The sequence below is a fragment of the Schistocerca cancellata genome, chromosome 1, assembly GCF_023864275.1.
Source record: "Schistocerca cancellata isolate TAMUIC-IGC-003103 chromosome 1, iqSchCanc2.1, whole genome shotgun sequence".
NCBI classification, from domain to species: Eukaryota; Metazoa; Arthropoda; class Insecta; order Orthoptera; family Acrididae; genus Schistocerca; species Schistocerca cancellata.
The window spans coordinates 899,211,624-899,229,286 of record NC_064626.1 but is presented as its reverse complement, the minus strand read 5'-3'; the positions used below and the strand labels follow the sequence as shown (position 1 = coordinate 899,229,286).

The window sequence follows — 17,663 nt, the reverse complement described above, 5'->3', positions numbered from 1 at the left end:
TATAAGCAGTAGCTTTACAATTCTTCATAGAGTGGAAGGGAGTTGCCAAATGAACATTTTAGACGAGTTATATAGCGGAGATGTTGAGTCACGATAGGCACAACAAAAAGATTCACACAATTATAGCTTTTGACGTGTGTGTGCGCCACACACACACACACACACACACACACACACACACACTCTCACACTCACACTCACACTGCAGTCTCAGAGAACTGAAACCACACTCAGTTGTGTGAATCTTTTTGTTATGCCTATCGCAACTCTGAATCTCTGCTGTATGGTGAGTAGCAACTTTCCTTCTCTGATTTTTACATTCCATCCTGGATTTTCCATTGTTTAGAGATCTACACATGACAAAAAAGACAACAAATAAACTGGAGTTCCAAACAAAAAATATATTGATAATATGGATAAAATTATTTAATATATAGGTAGTTCAGGACAGAATATAGCCTGAAATATTTACATCAAATAAAACTGTGGTCATCAAAGATAAAAAAAAAGTATAATCAGACTTACATCTCTGACATAAATAGCTCATTGAGATAGCTGCATAGTTAAGTCATAAATATGGCAAAACAAAATGTAATATTTTATAAATAATGCCGTGATTGTAAGTAAATTGTGTATGAGAATACACATACAAAAATGCATTATGAGCCAATTATACCAGGCACTGTATCTTCAGTTCTGTAAGTTGAAAGTGGTGTGTGTTATGAAAGTCAGTGAAGACAAAAAAAAGTCAACTCTGGGGAAAAAAATCATCTAGTCGCAAATTTTTGAACAGTGTTTGGGGGTATGGGGGGAGGGTCACGGAAAAAACTGACTGATGGGGTGATAGTATGGGGGAGGGGGCATTTAATGGAAATTTTTGTTCTTTTAAGATCTCAGTAATTGTGGCTTCTAGTGAAAATGAAAATGTTTCCCAGTACAAAATTAAAATACATTAAATTTGCCACAGAAAAAGTCCTGTTCAGTATTTTTCCACCTACAACAAAATAGTTCCTGCATTACAGGACATCGAAAAATCGAAATTATTAAAAATATTATTTTAACAGCATAAAACTAAGTCTCCCCCCCTCCCTTACCCCCATGAACCATGGAACCTTGCCGTAGGTGGGGAGGCATGTGTGCCTCAGCGATGCAGGTAGGCGCACCGTAGATTCGACCACAACGGAGGAGTATCTGTTGAGAGGCCAGACAAACGTATGGTTCCTGAAGAGGGCAGCAGCCTTTTCAGTAGTTGCAGGGGCAACAGTGGATGATTCACTGTTCTGGCCTTGTAACACTAACCGAAATGGCCTTGCTGTGCTGGTACTGTGAACGGCTGAAAGCAAAGGAAAACTGCAGCCGTAATTTTTCCCAAGGTCATGCAGCTTTACTGTATGGTTAAATGATGATGGCGTCCTCTTGGGTAAAATATTCTGGAGGTAAAATAGTCCCCCATTTGGATCTCTGGGTGGGAACTACTCAAGAGGACATCATTATCAGGAGAAAGAAAACTGGCGTTCTACGGACCGGAGCGTGGATTGTCCGATACTTTAATCGGGCAGGTAGGTTAGAAAATTTAAAAAGGGAAATGGATAGATTGATGTTAGATATAGTGGGAATTAGTGAAGTTCGGTGGCAGGAGGAACAAGACTTTTGGTCAGGTGAAGACAGGATTATAAGTACAAAATCAAAAAGGGGTAATGCAGGAGTAGGTTTAATAATGAATTTAAAAAAATAGGAGTGCAGGTAAGCTACTACAAACAGCATAGTGACTGCATTATTGTGACCAAGATAGACACGAAGCCCACGCCTACTAAAGTAGTACAAGTTTATGTACAAACTACCTCTGCAGATGACGAAGAAATTGATGAAATATATGATGAGATAAAAGAAATTATTCAGATAGTGAAGAGAGACGAAAATTTAATAGTCACAGGTGATTGGAATTCAATAGTAGGAAAAGGAAGAGAAGGAAATGTAGTAGGTGAATATGGATTGGGGGTAAGAAATGAAAGAGGAAGCCGTCTGGTAGAATTTTGCACAGAGCATAAGTTAATCATAGCTAACACTTGGCTCAAAAATCGTGAAAGTAGGTTGTATATGTGGAAGAAGCCTTGAGATACTTAAAGGTCTCAGATTATATAATGATAAGACAGAGATTTAGGAACCAGGTTTTAAATTGTAAGACATTTCCCTGGGCAGATGTGGACTCTGACCACAATCTATTGGTTATGAACTGTAGATTAAAACTGAAGAAACTGCAAAAATGTGGGAATTTAAGGAGATGGGACGTGGATGAACTGACTAAACCAGAGGTTGTAGAGTGTTTCAGGGAGAGCATAAGGGAACAATTGACAGGAATGGGGGAAAGAAATACAGTAGAAGAAGAATGGGTAGCTTTGAGGGATGAAGTAGTGAAGGCAGCAGAGGATCAAGTAGGCAAAAAGACGAGGGCTAGTAGAAATCCTTGGGTAACAGGAGAAAATATAAAAATGCAGTAAATGAAGCAGGCAAACAGGAATACAAATATCTCAAAAATGAGATCGACAGGAAGTGCAAAATGGCTAAGCGGCTAGTGGACAAATATAAGGATGTAGAGGCTTATCTCACTAGCTGTAAGATAGATACTGCCTACAGGAAAATTACACACACCTTCGGAGAAAAGAGAACCACTTGTATGAATACCAAGAGCTCATATGGAAACCCAGTTCTAAGCAAAGAAGGGAAAGCAGAAAGGTGAAAGGAGTATATCGAGGGTCTATACTAGGGCGATGTACTTGAGGACAATATTATGGAAATGGAAGAGGATGAAGATGAAATGGGAGATACGATACTGGGTGAAGAGTATGACAGAGCACTGAAAGACCTAAGTTGAAACAAGACGCCGGGAGTAGACAACATTCCGTTAGAACTACTGACAGCCTTGGGAGAGCCAATCCTGACAAAACTCCACCATCTAGTGAGCAAGAAGTATGGACAGGCGAAATACCCTCAGACTTCAAGAAGAATATAATAATTCCAGTCCCAAATATATAGCAGGTATTGACAGATGTGAAAATTACCGAACTATCAGTTTAATAAGCCACGGCTGCAAAATGCTAATGCGAATTCTTTACAGACGAATGGCAAAACTGGTAGAAACCGACCTCGGGGAAGATCATTTTGGATTCTGTAGAAATATTGGAACATGTGAGGCAATACTGACCCTACGACTTACCTTAGAAGATAGATTAAGGAAAGGCAAACCTACATTTCTATCATTTGTAGACTTAGAGAAAGCTTTTGACAATGTTGACTAGAATACTCTTTTTCAAATTCCAAAGGTGGCAGGGGTAAAATACAGGGAGCGAGTGGCTATTTACAATTTGTACAGAAACCAAATGACAGTTATGAGTCGAGGTGCACGAAAGGGAAGCAGCAGTTGGGAAGGGAGTGAGACGGGGCTGTAGCCTATCCCCGATGTTATTCAATCTGTATATTCAGCAAGCAGTAAAGGAAACAAAAAAAAATTCAGAGTAGGAATTAAAAGTCCATGGAGAAGAAATAAAAGCTTTGAGGTTTGCTGATGTCATTGTACTTCTTTCATAGACAGCAAAGAACCTGGAAGAGCAGTTGAACGGAATGGACAGTGTCTTGAAAGGAGGATGTAAGATGAACATCAACAAAAGCAGAATGAGGATAATGGAATGTAGTCGAATTACGTAAGGTGATGCTGAGGGAATTAGATTAGGAAATGAGACACTTAAAGTAGTAAATGAGTTTCGCTATTTGGAGAGCAAAATAACTGATGATGGTCGAAGTAGAGAGGATATAAAATGTAGACTGGCAATGGGAAGGAAAGTGTTTCTAAAGAAGAGAAGTTTGTTAACATTGAGTATAGATTTAAGGGTCAGGAAGTCGTTTCTGGAATTATTTGTATGGAGTGTAGCCATGTATGGAAGTGAAACATGGATGATAAATAGTTTGGAATGGAAGAGAATAGAAGCTTTCAGAATGTGGTGCTACAGAAGAATGCTGAAGATTAGAGGGGTAGATCACATAACTAATGAGGAGATAGAATTGGGGAGAAGAGGAGTTTGAGGCACAACTTGACTAGAAGAAGGTATTCGTTGGTAGGACATGTTCTGAGGCATCAAGGGATCGCCAATTTAGTGCTGGAGGGCAGCGTGGGTAAAAATCGTAGAGTGAAACAGAGATGAATACATCACGCAGATTCAGAAGGATGTAGGCTGCAGTAGGTACTGGGAGATGAAGCAGCTTGCACAGGATTGAGTAGCATGGAGAGCTAGAACTAACCAGTCTCAGGACTGAAGACGACGCAGATCTGTGAACTGCAGAGTGAACAGGAGAGTCCCATTCTCCATACCCCACTGTGTCACGAAAAGCCAGTACTTGGTATTTCACAAAGTTATACCAAACTTTCTGCAGCTGGCCTCATTAATCACTGGCTACACAGTGCACACACATTACCAGGGGTTGTTCATTTTCCAAAAAGTGTGTTAACACAACTTTTAATGTAGGATATGGTAAAAATGTTAATACTAGGAAAGCATATGGATACATTGTCTGTAAATCTCTGCACACTGATCCACACTGCTAGAGAAGAAATGGATTCTTAGCCATACTGTACGGCTGTTGTAGTGTTCTTCTGGCAGGCAGACTATCCCTCTCTGGTATTTCTTGTCTAGTTCTTTCATGTGAATAGACAAAATAACTTCACTGAGCTTGTGTTTATATAGTGGAGTTATTTTCCGTTTTGGTGTTTGAATACTTATTTGCAGTTCTTAAGTGAGCTTTTATGTAAAATACATTCCTATAAACAGTGTCTGAGAAGTGCTTAAATTGTAAGTGTGATGTTGTCAGTAACCTATGTAATGTTGGTGGGAAATAGATAGGATTGGTAAATGTGTAGTCTTTTTGCTTTTTGTCATTGGTAGTATTTATTATGAAGCCATGTAACTATGTTGTAGTCACTCAGTGAATTAATGAATGTCCTGAAAGTTACTGCGTTTCTCTTGCCTTTGTGTAAGTTGTAGACTACATATACCTATTCCGTTCAGGAATTGTTGGCACTTGCAGAGTAGGCTGTGCTGAATGGTGCCACTTGTGCAACATCCATAGTATATCTTTCAGGGTGGGTGTCAGTATGTCTGGTTGAATATGACAGATAACAGTAACTTATTGTTGAAATGTCTGACACCTTGGTGACCTGCTTGTTTACAGAGGGAGGCAGTTCACCTCTGGACCTCTACAGATGATGGAAGAGCTGAGGCTGGCGTGATGCATTTGATACTCCTTGTGCTGTGAAAAGTATTCCAGCTTCTGATAGTAGAGACAATGAAATCAACATTGCTCAACACATATTGACATTGTTAACAATGTAGGGAAAGACAGATTGCTACTTGCCATAAACAAGACACACACACACACACACACACACACACACACACACACACACACACAAGCGCGCGCGCGCCTCATGCATACACAACTGCCAACTCCAGCATCTTGAGCCGGAATGCAACGTGACATGGGATGCAAGCAGCAATCTGTAGGGGGGTGGGGAAGGGGAAGGGATAGTAGTGTACAGGTGGGGAGAGGGATGAGTGCCGTCTGGTGGAGTGTGCAGGGCTTTTCTGCCAACTGGTCTCCTCCCCCAAAATAACCCAGCCCAACTCCTTTTTTCCCCACCTCCCTGACCCACAACATCCTAAAGCTGGGCCTGTACTACCCCATCCCTCTTCCCCACCCCTTCCAGATTGCTGCTTGCATCTCACCTGATGATGCATTCCGTCCTGAGATGCTGGAGCTGGCGGTCATGTGTGCATGAGGGGTGTGTGTGTGTGTGTGTGTCTTAATTGTGCCTGTCTGCAACTTGGCGTGATTACTGTGTGGTAAGTAACAATCTGCCTTGTCCTACGTTATTGATATTCCTACCTTGACTTTCCACTCACTTCATAACTGGAAAAAAATACACAAGTGTGTATTCACTTAATAAACTGAAAATAACTCCACAATATAAACACAAGATCAATTATTTTTCTACTCAGATGAGAGAACTGGATAGGAAATGCTTGTTAGGTATAGTCTATTTGTAAACTGGAAAGTGAGAAGCACTTGTGGTGGGGGAAGTGTCCCTTCCCAGAACAACACTACAGCTGCTATACAGGATGACTAGTACTTGTGGTGGGGGAAGTGTCCCTTCCCAGAAGAACACTACAGCTGCTATACAGGATGACTAGTAATCAGTTTCCCTCTAGCAGTGTAGAACAGTATGCAGAGACTTACGTAGATTCTGTCCACGTGTGTTTCTTGCATTAGTAGTATGTATTCTGTGCAGTGTTAACACACTTGGTGGAAAATAAATACTCCTGGAAATGTGTGCACATGGCATCGCCAGTGGTTCATAAGGCTAGCTGCAGAAGGGTTGGTATAACTTTGTGAAAAATGCTGTACTTGCTTTTAAAGACATTGTGCAGTAGAGAGAATTGTCTGCTTGCTCTTAAGTTTGCAGACCTGTGAAAAGTGAAGTGCATGACAGCAGTCTGGGGCGATATACCTTCCGTCAAAATTGTCACCCTTCCTTCTACCCCTTTCCATCCTGTTACACAATAGAACACAGTTTAACCCTTAATACCGTTCTGTTGCACTGAATTGTGGTACACTAATTTAATATTCTTTCTTAACCCATTTCATTTAACAATAAATATTAATTTTGTAACAGAAACACTGTTTTTAACAATCTGATTTTTTCCACCCACTGTGGCATGGAAACTAATAGTACCAGAGGAAACATTGATAGGGCCCTTTTTGTAGGAAATTTAATATAGTTTAATTCTTTACTGGGAAACATTTTTACTAGGAGCCACAGTTTTTGAGTTATTCAGGAAAAACTTAGTGACCTTTAAACATCTCCCATCCCATGCTTCTGCCACACCAGTCACGATTTTTAGTATGTTGTTCATGATACACTCCCGTAGCACTGTACAAATATTTTTGACTACGCGAATTTTTTCCCCTAATGTTCCTTTGTACTTTGAACTATTATAAGGGATTATCATTATACACGAGAGAGACTGGTTTCTGACAAAATTTGCACTTTTAAGAAGACAAGTAATAACTTCATTGTGTGTAATATGTTGTTAAAATGTGTGTGAACTGTGGGCACTAAAAGCGCTTTCATTGTTGTATTATGCTTTATATTCAGTTGCCATGAGTGTGGATGAAATGAGAGTATTTGCATTTAACACCCAAATTCAGGGATGGTTTTACTATGAACAGTGCTACATTGTTAGCATTCTAAGCTTCTGTGGCCACAGTAGTTTGTAGATTGAGTGAAGGTGAGCACCAAAATATTTGTCTTCCTCAGCAAGACTCATTACCGAAGAAAGCTTTAATTCAGAGAATTGATTGGGTTGAATGCCCACTCAACTCAACTGTGTGTTGGGTCATTCCATGTCAGTTCAACCAGGGGCTCCAGCTCATAGTCTCAGATTTGACTGAAATTCAGTACACTAATTATACCATCTGTGGAACACTCATGTACAAAGTATTAGTTTCCCCTGCCAATTAGATCCAGAATTATGACTTGTGAAAAAAGGTGGCGTGACCCGGAAATTGCAACCTGCATCTGGCAATCTATCTTCAGACCCAACTTCAGGTTTTAATAACTTAGGAACTATTCCACACAGCCCAGTGAAATTTTTACAACACAGTAACATCCATTTAGAGAAGACACCCCATGAATCAAAACACCAACAACATATTTCTGAGGGGAAATAAAAAATTCCAAAATGTGATTAAAAAATGTAATTTGTTAAAAGATACATACTGTAGGTGCTCTCTATGCCAAATATAATTTACTCAAAGAGGGTATAATTTTTTTTTGTGGTAAGCTTAATGTGGCCTAAACACACACAGAACTCATCTTGCCCATATCAGTCACACAAACAGTGTTACATGCACATGAAAATACAAAAATTCGAAAAATTACCTGAAAAACATGGATTTTCGAAGTGTGGTAGCGCAAAAGGGACAAGTGGTACCCAAGCCAAATTTCACACACTGCATAAGTAGGCCATAATGATATACGTCTCAAAATTTCAGCGTGTTACTACAAGACATTTGTGTACAATGGAAGTTGACAGATGTATTTGGTGATGTGGTCATTGTTCCACAACACAATTTTGTAAAAACATATCGAAATCTGTTCTGCCTCTTCTTATCCTCTCCCACGGCTGTTTAATCACTAAGCAACAACATATAGACAGATTAACACAACCTATCATTAATGTTTACTACACATTAACTGCCAAAAACCAGTCGATTGTGCTTTGAACAGAAGTTCTCCCACACTTTAACTACTGTACTCTGTACATTGAGTGGCAAATTGTACTGTTTTCCTGACACTGTGGTAGGAACTGGAACTGTCATAAGAATATTTTCAAAAGGAATCCAACACCTATCTGCCAAATGTGGCCAATGAAATGATCTTGCTGGTCTTGCTGGTCCTGCTGGTGCCATGAAGTTCACAAATACATCACCTTCTGATTCACACCACTCTGCAACACATCCTAAGTACCATTTGTCATCATAAACAGCAATAACATAGCAACCTGGATGTATGTGCCTACAACAGTTTTAAGGTGTTCTAGTCTGCTTTTTAGCAACTCTTCAACTGATTTCACCTCATCTTTCGAAACATAGACTGATTGTGTGCCAGAGATATTTTTCTGTACCCAGGTAAATAATTGAAGAGGTGTTAGAATGTGCTGATTAGGGTGCTGCAGACTAGCTCGTGATGCCATGCGCGCTGAATGGTAGCACCAATACCATCAAATACATTTTTACCATGACTTGTGAAAAAATTCCATTCTGCATGAATCTGAAAATCATGGTAATGCATGCATAAATTTTTGAGATTTTTACAGTTTTTGTACTGACTAGCTGCCCCATCACTGAAGTATTTCACAAAATGTATGTGAGGCAGCTTGTTTTTCACATATGCCATGACAGTGCGAATGTGGGCATGAACTGCAATGGCATCATGAATTAAACAGTCACTAAAAATGCACAGGTTCGTGACAGACACATCACCTGATTCACCTGTAGTAAATCGCAAATGGCTGGGAGTTGCTTGACTGTTGTCCCAATGATATCCTTGGATGGCATCTTAAACTATAATGCATAATTTTCAGAAAAGTCTAGTATTACTATAATTTCATCTTGTTTCAAATTATCCTTACAAAACTGGAGATAAGCCGATTGTGCTGTTGCTGTGAAGCTGTGTGTGGTCAGTTTGTCCGTTTTTTGAAAACACATTTCAACAAAATCTTCCACTTACTTTGCTTTGTTTCAAGACTTGTGCGATCCGTGTGTGTCCATTGTTTATAAGAAACAGGTTCATCTTCATCCATAAGGAGTTCACCATACAGTTTGTTATTCATGTGTTCTGCAAGATTTGCCTTACCAGAACACTTTTCACACCTGTGTATCATGCACTGGGAGGAACTGATGTCACACACTAGCAGCTTCATTGCACCTTTGTAGTCCAGACCAGAATCCTTTATAGCAACAAACATCAGCTTAGCATTTTGATGGGTCTCACATACACAAACATTGTGTTTGCCCCTTGCACTTACAGGCACAACCCATTCTGGCCGAAGATTGAAAAAAGATGATAAAACCTACTTTGGTATTGGGATACTTTTCCTTGAATTCTACATATAGTTCTGATATGTTGCATAGCAACAGTCTTTTTTGCATCTGTACACGTACATTTCCCATTTTCACCGTTACATAGTCTTTTTTTCCAGGCATTATTCGGCTGTAGTCATTATTTTCATAAAACTCCGACACTAGCACCTTTATTTCTGAACTCAATTGCTTACCTTGAGCCTGCTGAAGTTTTGGAAGCACTCCTTGGGTTGCTTTTATTTTCCTAGCTTGCTTTACCATATATGTAGAAACCTTGAATTCTTTTGCAGTGTAGTCAATAGACCAGCTGGAAGGTGCAAGGGTAAGAATAGCTACTTTTTTCTGGCATGTGGATATGGCACTTTTTGTTTTCAAATCTTACACAATTTTGTCCAAATCAGAGCATTTCTGGCATGATTTCTGTTTCTTTGGAGCAGATAGTTCTTCCTCTTCCACCACTAGTGTGTCAGCTATTTTGTATTTTAATTCCATTTGAGCTTCTTGTAGTTTTTTTTCTACCATAGCTGGGCCTGTCTCTTTTCTCAACTTTGTGTGTGTCTTCATGGGAGACAAACCAAGAGCAGTCACTGAAGTATTTAATTGCTCATCCGCTGTGGTTGTAGGTGGCTGATACTCATCATCACTGTCATGTAAATTATCAGAATATTGTTCATTTTTTAGCAGTGTAACACACCTGGAACATAACTTTTGCCCTGGTTTCATGTTAAGTCCCATGCACTGATTCACTTGATTTTATATCAATTTTCTGAGGCTACACTTCACTTCCGAAATGGATCAAAACAACTTCTTTGTAGGAAAGAATAATTATCCAGAAACACTTTCATATGATGATAACAAACACTAAAGTTTCCTGGAACTGTACTTCTTGTGCCCACAGGGTGTATCCCAGATCTCCATAGCAACAAATCTTGGTCCAATTCATCCAGATCGTACAGTACAAAGAGAATGCCACATTTTGTTCCATATGTTGTTTTATGACATTCAGATGCTTGTGCTCTACCAATACTGCAACTTGTTTGAACAAAAGCACCACTAGTACACTCTTCTGCCTCCATACTGACTTTCCACAACAGTACTGACCAGTCTGAACTAGAATCTTAAAAACATGAGTAACCTGTAATTGTTGCTTGTTTCCTTTGTTGTTTCTGCCTAACAATGACTCATTCTGTCCCTGAAAACTACCATTGTTTAACTTTCTGTTGCCTAATGGTTCCCAACAATTGCTGCAGCTTTATCTGAAACGAGCTGTCTGCATCATCACTATTACTTGCTAAATCGCGTTATTGTACACAAATGCCTTGCAATAACAAGTTGAAATTTTGCCTCATATTATATTATGGTCCACTTAAGCAGTGTTTGAAATTTGGCTTGGATATCACTTGGCCCTTTTGTGCTACCACACTTAGAAAATCCATGTTTTCGGGTAATTTTTCAAATTTTTGTATTTTCATGTGCATGTAACACTGTTTGTGTGACATGGGCAAGATGAGTTCTGTGTGTGTTTAGGCCACATTAAGCTACCCACAAAAAAAATTTATACCCTTTTTGAGTGAATTATATTTGGCATAGAGGGCACCTACAATATGTACCTTTTAACATATTACATTTTTTAATCACATTTTGGAATTTTTTATTTTCCCTCAGAAATATGTTGTTGATGGTTTGATTCATACAGCGTGTTCTTTAAGTGCATGTTACTGGGTTGTAAAAATTTCACTGGACTGCGTGGAATAGTTCCAAAGTTATGAAGACCTGAAGTTGGGTCTGAAGATGGATTGCCAGATGCAGGTTGCAATTTCCGGGTCACGCCACCTTCTTCCACAAGCCATAATTCTGGAAGTAATTGGCAGGGGAATTTAAAATTTTGTACATGAGTGTTCCACACTTGGTAGCATTGGTGTGCTAAATTTCAGCCAAATCTGAGACTATCAGCTGGAACATTTTCTCAAATTGGTTGAATTGACATGGAATGATCCTGTTGATTGTGCTCTGTTTATTGGATTTGTGATTGCTCTCATGTTTTGTACAAATCTTCCTATTGAGCCACGTAATTCCAATGCACCGGCATCATATTTCATCTGGTAACTGGTAATGGAACATGGCAGATGTAAATGATGATTATTTGGCTGCCTCTGTGTCATTATTTAGTAGCCATAAAAACTTAGCTCTGATTATGGAGAACTACTTCTGCAGTTGGTTTACCGTGCCTCAGGTTTGTTTCATTTGGTACACTGATTTGTTCCCAGTGTGCCAGTGTTCCACCAAACTTCTTTTTTCTCTTAGTTGTATTTGTCTTTAGTTTCAGTTTTAAAAAATTTTGACTTTTGTTTCAGTTTTTAAAAAAGTGCTGCTGGTAGTATTTCATTTTACTTCTATTTATTATAAATCTGAGAGATGACATTATGACATTCCACTAAACGACTTGAATAGTTCAGTGGTAGTGCTGTCAATGGACTCTCATCTTCTGAGGGAAGAACTTAGTGGGCATAGCAGCTTGTGAATGCATCATGAACAAGACATTGATAATATGCAGTAATTACTGGTATGGGAAAATCATTGTGAAGTAATAATCATGAGTGGTTGGAAGTTGCGGTGCTGTAATCTGTGAAGCCAATAAGCTAGATGTTGAGCATCTCCTTTCACCAATGCGACAGTCATCTTGATCTGCCATTAAGTAGTGCACTGACCAAAGCAGCACAGTTCTTCTTCCAGGCTGGAACACTCGTGATTAATATCGTGTCAGTTGTTATTAACCAAAATAGCAGCCTAGTTGTAATTTTTATGTGCCCATGGCCTGATAGATAAGTGATGATTGGATTTAGCTGCTTTGAGGATCATTTCTAATCGGGATGCAGCTGGTTAATGATGTTCACAACAGTGACAAAGGGTTTTACAAAGACCAATCTCAAAATGTTTTACACTGTTTGACTTATATATTCTGTTTAAATACAATATGAGGCAGATACTACTTCAATCTCACACTTCTAATTACGGTTAATCTCATCAGAGATTAGAATTCTTGGTATTGCATCACACTCTGTAGCAGTGATTAACACACACAATCCTCACTGTGGGGTGGCTGAGATAGTTGATACGAACGCAAAAATACAGCACACTTTAGACTTTTAAAAACTTGTCAGAAATATCATTTGTAAGGAATCGGTAACGTTTTGCTGAGGGTCGACCCTCGGTGGTAGGGACGCACTCAGCTAGTACGGTTTCGCTCCAGCTCGATGGACTCCAAACTTGAACTCTGTCTCTTATTGTCTTAGCACTAGCGGCGCATGACAGTAGAGTACCATCGACATGTGTGAGGCAAAAATGTGTTTATAATTGGGTAAGGGATTGTGGGCCCCTTACATGATGCATATGTACCTGTTTACACTGCTGTTAGCATTCTGTTTATAGTGAACAATGTTTAACTTTATTGTACGTTGAAAGTTTGAACATTTCAGTATTCACAAAGACTGCCCCGCCTCTTTCTCTTAGGTGAGTGAAAAGATCCATATCCTGCAGAGCTCAATTAGTAAAGAGTCCTCAATTGAGGAGGAAATGAGAAAGAATGTTTTCCTCTTGAAATTCAAAAGGCATATAGGCCCATAGTGTCCACATGCATCAGGACTGTAGGTATCCAGTAATTTAATCTATCATATTGTGAAACTTCATTTTGTACATTGATGCTTGTGTGTAACTAGTGCATAGAAGGATGTCATATATCAGTAACACAATACTTTTTGGATCTTGTCATGTATCTACAGTGTGAGATAATGACCATTTGCTTCTATCGTTATAACAGACCATAGAATTTTGTCTTCAGTGTTGGCTTAATGCTAGAGCAGTCAAATACATGTCAATTGAAAGTTCGAAATCTGATGTGATTTAGGTTGGTGATTTGGATGCAACTGAGTAGGTATCTGTTGTTCAGGAATCACAAACACCAGTGACAAAAAAGAATGAACGAATATTGAACTGAATTTTTTTGTCAGATCCTACTTAAACAAGTCCCTCAGTGATAGTGGTGTTTTTGGTGTGAAACATTGCATTTCTGAGCAGAGTAACAGATAAATGCGAAGTGCTGTTTTTGTCATTGGATATAGCATGCAATCTTAACTTCTGTGTGTTGAGGGCAATCTGAAAAGCATATCTAAATCGGGAAGAATTGAGAGCCTGAACTACTGCCTGTACTGTAGGCAAACTGACATGCCATATTTCAGCAAGAGATTGCTTGACTTACTTATTTAGAAACCTGCAAAGGCTCTTCCAAGAATTATGATTTTCTCTGTCTCCCTGGTTTTCATGTCCCTCTGATTGTATCTAAGAGATGATTGTTTATTATGCTTCTCTAGCAACTGTTGCTGATGCCTTATGGACTCACATAAAACAAGTGAAGGAAGATTTCCAAGGAACATATCTATGCCATGCCATGTAGAGCACAGTGGGGTTCCACACTGTAACAAATTTAAAAATTCAGAGATGATGTGGAGTTACGTAACATTAATCATATTGTATTTTCATGTACTAGTATCTAATTTCAGAATACGTGTGTATATTCCGACTTTGATAAGTTTTATATTAGTTAGTTGGGCTGAGCCATTGTAAAATACTAGCCCAGTATGACTATAGCTGAAAGGTGTCGCAAAAGTGTAACTCTCCAGTTGCTGATCTTGTAGTGAATGAATGTCATAGCTACCCAGCATACTGACATGGCCTCCTCTTAGCAAACAAAGTGTGAAAGCTGTTGTAGGTAATTCTTGATCAATAAGGTAATTCTTGATCAATAAACATTTGTCACATAGCATACAATTTTTTTTTTTTTAAATGATCAAACCCACAAGGGACCATTAGACCCTTTATTCACGGGTTTTGATTAGTATGTTGCTGAAGGACCTGTTGTGAGTATCTGGCTAGCCATTTTCCACGCGGCGCCCCTAGTTTCCGAGAAAATGCTTGTTGAATTTTTATATGTATGAGTTATACCTGTAACAATAGTTCTGTTTTGCCCTAGCGAGCATAGCCCACTCACTTAAGTCTACAGTTATCGTGCTAGTGAAACAAGTTCAAAACCTATCCATGTACTTTTCTTTCCAATTTCATCCTACAAAATATCTGTAAATGTGTAAATGCTAAATTATTAAAAAATAGTCATTTTTGCTGTAGTGATATCATTAATAAAGTAATAATTACAGGAAACTTGCCCCAAATGTGTGTTCCACATGTATTACAGAAATGACGTACTTGATAGCACTTGCTGTGCTAGAACTGAATCCTGGGTCGTACAGTAGTTGTAGAAGTAACTGAAACATAAACTGGTAAAGCACTAAGCACAATTTTGAGAAGCTACACTGAAAAACCACTTCGTTTAAAATTTTTTAAAAAAGTTCTATCTTCCATCACCTCTGATGTGAATCAAGCATATTTTATCATTTCTGTGAAAGTAGCTGCACTAAAATAATGCAGAATTCAAGAATGTATTTTTATGGAATCTACCCTTAGCAGTTTCTCTATTGGTCTCTACCAAGATGCAAGTATTTTGAAATTTTTCATGAAATAAACACATCAAAAGAAGGTTTGCATCACCTCTCTGTTCCGGAACCTGTACAGAAAATTGGAATAGAGATCAACATACACATCATTTCAGCCCATTCTATTGCTAATGAAAACCATACTTTGCATGTTGTACCACCATACAGTGAGACCTTCAGAGGTAGTGGTCCAGATTACTGTACACACTGGTACCTCTAATACCCAGTAGAACATCCTCTTTGACTGATACGTGCCTGTATTCGTCATGGCATGCTATCCACAAGTTCATCAAGGCACTGTTGGTCCACATTGTCCCACTCCCCAACAGTGATTCAGCGTAGATCCCTCAGAGTGGTTGGTGGGTAACGTTGTCCATGAACAGCCCTTTCCAATCTATCCTAGGCGTATTCAATATGGTTCACCTCTGGAGAACATGCTGACCTCTCTAGTTAGAGCAATGTTATCCTAAAGGAAGCACATTTACAAGTTGTGCACGATGGGGGCACGAATTGTTGTCCATGAAGGCAACGCCTCACTTGCCAATATGGTTGCACTATCAGTTGGAGGAGGGCATTCATGTATTGTACAGCCGTTACGGCGCCTTCCATGACCACTAGCGGCATACATCGGCCCCACGTAATTCTACCCCAAAACAGCAGTGAACCTCCACCCTGCTGCACTCACTGGACAATTTATCTAAGGCATTCAGCCTGACCAGGTTGCATCCAAACACATCTCCAATGATTGTGTGGTTGAAGGCATATACGACACTCATCGGTGAAGAGAATGTGATGCCAATCCTGAGCGGTCCATTCGACATGTTTTTGGGCCCATCTGTACCAAACTGCATGGTGTCGTTGCAAAGATGGACGTCGGGAGTGAAGTTGCGCATCATGCAGCCCATTGCACACAGTTTGAGTCTTAACACGACGTCCTGTGGTTGCACGAAAAGCATTGTTCAACATGGTGGCATTGCTGTCAGGATTCCTCTGAGCGATAATCTGTAGGTAGTGATAATCCACTGCAGTAGTAGCCCTTGGGCGGCCTGAGCGAGGCATGTCATCAACAGTTACTGTCTCTCTGTATCTCCTCCATGTCCGAACAACATCGCTTTGGTTCAATCTGAGACACCTGGACACTTTCCTTGTTGAGAGCCCTTCCTGGCACAAAGTAATGATGCGGATGCGATCGAACTGCAGTATTGGCTGTCTAGGCATGGTGGAACTACAGACAACACGAGCCGTGTACCTCCTTCCTGGTGGAATGACTGGAACTGATTGGTTTTTGGACCTGTCTGTCTAATAGGTGCTGCTCATGCTTGGTTGTTTACGTCTTTGGACGGGGTTAGTGACATCTCTGAACAGTCATACCTGTAAAAATAGTACTTTTGAGTGGAGTAATTTTTGAATAATTTTGATTGATGTATATTATTTAATGATATTTTTTACGATGAAATTGAAACTGAAAAAGAATATAAGTAGGGCCTGAACCTGTACATATATTGTGGTAGTCCTAAATATTAGGTGCTGCACTACATTTGCTTGGTGGCAACATGAGTAACATTATGGGTGTAAGAGGTACTCATAAAACATCAAACCGATTATCTCGGAAACTAGGGGCCATCGCATGAAACATTGCTAATGAGGTACCCATGATAGATCCCTCTGCAACATACCAAAGCACTGCCCATAACAACAGCCTTTGAGGTAGGAACAATAGGCTAGTTAGCCTTAAATAAGAACCTGAGCTTTGTGTGTTGTGCTTTCAAACTCTCCATAATGAGATACAGTTCACATTGTGCTGCCAATCACGTGGTCAGCATAGCAATACTGTTGGTGCTGACATCTCTTTTACTTCAGGATTATGAGGAGGTCATTGATCAGTGTAGCACCCTCCCTCCTCATTACCTGAAATGGGCATGTTTGTGTCACGGCGAGGGAAGTAGCGGTAGTGGAAAAGTTGGTACATTGTTGAGATTGGTTGTCACTTGTGGCAGCTGCTCGGTCAGTGACTTTCATGTTGGTTGACTGTTGCGGCATATGGACTTCTTCATCCTTGATACTGCTTTTAAGCCTACCTACTGATGGCATTACAACAGCGAAGCGATAGTATTTTGGTAAGGCTGCGTCGGCATGGATGCAGGCCAGGCAGACACCTCATTAATGTGCTGTTGATTGTCCATAATTGTTGGTGAACTTGATATGGTCTTGTCAGTACTATGCATATGGTGCAACCAGCTGTTGGTGGCAGGGGTGGTGGTAGTCGGATGCATAGTGGGCTACGCTGTTTCCATTGGCATTGAAGGGTGCTCTCACCCAAGAAAACCGTGTACACTTATCCATCATGTGACATCGGTATAGTTGCTGGTATCCTGACTGGAAGCATTTAAAATGATTTCGCCCAGAATGCTGCTTCCAAGAAGAATC

The 17,663-nt window shown here is 39.7% G+C and overlaps 1 protein-coding gene across 1 annotated transcript in view; it reads left to right on the top strand.

The window, feature by feature from the left end:
* LOC126190826 (uncharacterized) overlaps nucleotides 1–17,663 on the top strand; it is a 138,152-nt gene that overhangs the window by 54,848 nt on the left and 65,641 nt on the right. The window lies entirely within an intron of this gene.